The following is a 4,477-nucleotide window of genomic DNA, read 5'->3' as shown; positions in this document are numbered from 1 at the left end:
ACCTTAACCCTGGTATTACTTCTATGGCTACCATATGCGGTTCTTATACTGACAAATAGCATCCAAATACCTTAAGACCTATGAGAACTCTACCCACAGAAGTTCCAAGAGTAGCACACATTTGTTTGGGTTAATACACATCTTTGTAATCTCTTATACAAGGGCTCCAGGATGAAATACAACAATCTTCACACACTTTCCTCTTATGGTGGTGGGAAGGTGAAATGGGATTGGTGCTTGAATACTAAATGTAATGAATTATTGTGAACAACTGTACAAAAATTAAATCACTGTCACTGTCATCCCATTGCTTATCGACTTGAGTGGGCACTAGTAACGTCTCCATTGTGAGATTTGTTGTTACTGTGTTTGACATATCAGATATGCCACGGGTAGCCTGCCAGGCTCTGCTGTGTGGGCGAGATACTCCTGGTAGCTTGTTGGGCTCTCCGAGAGGGGTGGAGGAATCAAACCCCAGTTGGCTGTGTATAAGGCAAATGCCCTACCGCTGTGCTATTGCTCCAGCCCTATGAGATCATGCTAACAGGAAGTTTCATTAATAAAGAAAAAGTTGCTTCTCTTGTTAATCTAAGTACTTTTTTCAAAGTCTCTATTATAGTAAACACTTGAACAATGAAAGATATTATTACATGTTTTTGTTCTTCTGCACTACGGCACCTCTGTGTGTTCATGGTGTGTGCTCTTGTTTTATTTTTATTTTTATTTTTTTTCAGTGAAGTAAAATAGTTTTTATTGAATGACACTTGCTTATAAAGACGCAAGGGGAGCGGTAGAGAGGAATTATGTGTTTAAGAGAGAACACGGGCTTCTACAGAGGGGAAAATCAAGCAGAGACATCAGGACAAGTGAAAGTGAGATCTGAGTTCAAGGGAGAACACACTGTTGTTTTATGGATTAGAACTTGAAGCTTTATGACTCAATAATATTTAATTTTTTCCTTTATTTTCCAGGGGAAAGTGTGAATGCAGCCCCCTACACCACAGATTATGCAGTAAAGTTTCCCTCATTTGGGAAAATCATAGCACATCGGAATGCAATGGCTAAGCCTGCCCCTGGGAAAGCCACCTTTGTGACCATGGTATCTCCCTTGCCAGGTAAGAATTAACAATATTTAATTTGAAATAGACTTAGTTTGCTTACATGTATTTCTTTTTAAAAAGGTTGCTCACAGTAATTTATTATGTTCAACATTCCAACATCAATCCCATTACTATTACACCTTCCCACCACCATTATTTTGAGTTTTCCCAACCACTATGCAAGCCTGCCCCAATAGCAGGCCCTAGATAATTTAATTTGTATTGTTTGTTAAGAATAATTTGCCAAAAATGATGATAAAAGTCTTCCTTAGAAGAAAGTGTGTGAAGATTGTTGTACCTCACCCTGGAGCCATTAAGCCCTTGAATAAGAGGTTACTAACATGTTGTTACAGGTTGAGCTTTGTGTGCTAATATATTTTTTTAATTGACATTGGTTGCCTTCTACTTTACATCCCATCAGAGTGGTATGCTGCTCCTGGTGCATCAGTGGTGTATACCGCCACACACACTCCAGGAATTCTTAAATTTCAAACAGCTGGAGTTTAATTTTTAAGTGGATGATGACTTTGGGGTCTGGAGACATTTCTGCAGCCTGTTGCTTTCTTCCAAGATTCCACTGTGTCTCCGGATCCTGGCCAGTCAATGAGCATATATGGTGCTAGAGGCAGTTCATGGGCATGACTGCCAGGCTCTCAGAAGAACAGGGGGATTAGGGGAGTTCACCCATCCCAACTCCATGAGAGCCTGGAGATTCTGGTCGCACAACCTGCCTACCTGAGTTTTTCAACAGCTTCATTCATGTGTGAGGCTTGTTCTGAGCCTGTGGAGATGGGCCGTAAGCATGACAATGATTGGGTTCTGGGGGTTTTCAGCTGCCAGGGCTCTGTTTGGGCGGGAGGAGGGCTCACCCCTCTGGGGTGTCCGGATGAGACTCAGCCTGGAGTGGGGTCTGGAAGCATCTCTCGTCCATAGATTTTTTATCTAATTTTCCCTTCCCAGCAGTGCTTGGAGGACTCCAGGGCTATACCTGGTTGTCCTGATGGGGAAGGGTGGTGGTGGTGCTGGGGATAGAAACTGAACCTCTGACCTTTGGGGTTACTGCCACAGACCCATTGTGGGGGGTGTTTGTTTGGGATCACACCAGTGGTGCTCAGGGCTTATCTCCGGCTCTGTACTCAGTGATCACTCATGGTGGTGCACAGGGGACCATAGGGGATGCTGGGGATTTAACCTGGCAAGGCAAGGCAAGAACCCTACCTGTTCTACTGTTCCCACCCCTCCAAACTCCTCCATACTAATTTCTTGTCTTTGAATCCTCCATTCCTTGTTTTTAAACTTGTTTTTTCTTGTTATTAAACTGTGGGAATGATAGACCCCTGAAAATTTTGTCAGTATATGTAAAATTTATTTGAATCTTATCTTGAGCATTGTCAAAAAGTAAAGTGGACTATTTCCCTCTTTAACCAAATTTTTTACACACACAAACATGCATAATCTTTCTAAGGGACTTTCTTGAAAACCATTTTTTTCCCAAAGAAATTTCTTATAGAATTCTTTTAAAATTTTAGAATTCTAATTTTGACATTGAAAAATAGCCATAAAGAAGTCTGCATTATAAAATATTGAGAGTCAGATATTTAGTTATTAGAAGTCCAGTTCTTAGGGTATGTCTATCTGGATACTATAGACTCCGTCTTTTCTGGGGGCTGGACCACACTCTACAGTGATGGGGACCATGCAGGATTGGGACGGGTATCGGATACTCAGGTGACTGAGTCACAGTTGCCATCACACCCAACCTCCTCTTTTTTATACAGAGAAGCAGAGATGATGATGGCTTTCTCCTCGGTAGTCAAAGGGATCAGAAACCACGTATAGAACATCTCTCCTGTTGGATGTTGTAGTTTGCAATGCAGAGGCAGGGTGGGGTGGTGGGGGTTGGGGTGGGGGTGGTGGGAGGGATAGTGGGATCATTGGTGGAGGAGAATGGGCACTGGTGAAGGGATGTAAACAAAATGCAAACATGAAAGTTCATAAGTTTATAACTGTACCTCATGGTGATTCACCAATAAAAAATTTAAAAATAAAATAAGATGAAATAATTTGAATTTAAAAAAAAGGGGGAGGGTGGGAAAGGTGGTTATAACTGGGATATTGGTGGTGGGGAATGTGCACTGGTGGAGGATGGGTGTTTGATCATTGGGAGATTGTAACCCAAACATGAAAGCTTGTAACTATCTCATGGTGATTCAATAAAATTTTAAAAATTAAAAATAAACTTTTTAAAAAAGCTGCTAAAATAATAAAAGAAACCACATATGTGAGCTGTCTTTCATCAACATCCTGCACCCATGAGTTTGAACATTCATTCCAGGTACTTCTGTAAGCAGGAAAAGATCCAAATGTTCCTGGTGGTGGTATTAGTAGAAGTTTCTCTTCCTAGGAAATTCCACGTTCTCCCACCTTTGTCTTGAAACAAGACTTTGCATTTTCAGACACTCTGCCCCTTTCAGGACCCCAGATCATGGTATGGCTAAGCTGGGCTTAGACCCTCACCTTCCCCCGCCCACCAAATGTTACCCAAGGAAAACTAGAGTATTTCCAAGGTTTCAGATACTGTGGTTTGTGAATTGAGGGTGTTGCAGATGAATGGGCGGGTCCAGCTGTGGACATTGGGAAGGACACAGGACACAGGAGAATATTGGTCTTGAAGATTTCTTCTCTATGTTTGATCTCAGAAGAGACAGCTAGGAGAGATGCTGTTTGCTGTCTGTCCTTGGCATGGGTCTCCCAGTGACGCCCAGGGAATGTTCAGATTCCTTCCTGGTCTCACCACAGCAGTCACCCAGCTTTCCTCCTTGCACGTCTGGAATGGAATCTGCCCGGCAAGGTCGCCTATTTGATTAGCATGCTGACTCTCTCTCCCTAGGGCAATGTTTTCTTTTTAAATGGGGGGGTAGATAAAAGGGGGGATCTATCTTAGAATAAGCTGCTTAGTGGGTTTCTTCTGTTGAGTTCTCTCCAATAGCATGCTTCCTCTGCGCTCTTCTGAGAGACACTGACCTAGAAGGCAGAGCTAGGATTCTTCCTGTTTTGGATGGAATCACATCCGATGGTGCTTGGGGGTGATGCCTGGCTCTGTGCTAACAGGGAGGGTCACTCCTGGCAGTGCTCTGGGGTCCTGGTGGGGCTGAGGATCAAATCTGCATGCAGAGAGCACGCACTGCACTCCAAAACCTCTTGAATTATCACTCAGGTCCTGGTCCTTCTTTTAAGGTGGTGAGAACAGGCTAAGGGCATAAGTGGAATGAAATACCCAATTGGATTAATTGAACTAGCAGGTTTGGAGGCAAAGTCTCTAGTTCCTAAATTTAGGCTTAATGAAAGAAGGTCAAAACTTACATATGTTGTAATTA

The 4,477-nt window shown here is 42.8% G+C and overlaps 1 pseudogene; it reads right to left on the bottom strand.

The window, feature by feature from the left end:
* Window positions 1–968: 968 nt before the first annotated feature.
* Window positions 969–1,123, bottom strand: LOC129401056 (U1 spliceosomal RNA; annotated as a pseudogene).
* Window positions 1,124–4,477: the final 3,354 nt, after the last annotated feature.

This window comes from Sorex araneus, chromosome 1 (assembly GCF_027595985.1).
Source record: "Sorex araneus isolate mSorAra2 chromosome 1, mSorAra2.pri, whole genome shotgun sequence".
NCBI classification, from domain to species: domain Eukaryota; kingdom Metazoa; phylum Chordata; class Mammalia; order Eulipotyphla; family Soricidae; genus Sorex; species Sorex araneus.
This window is presented reverse-complemented; position numbering and strand designations above follow the sequence as displayed.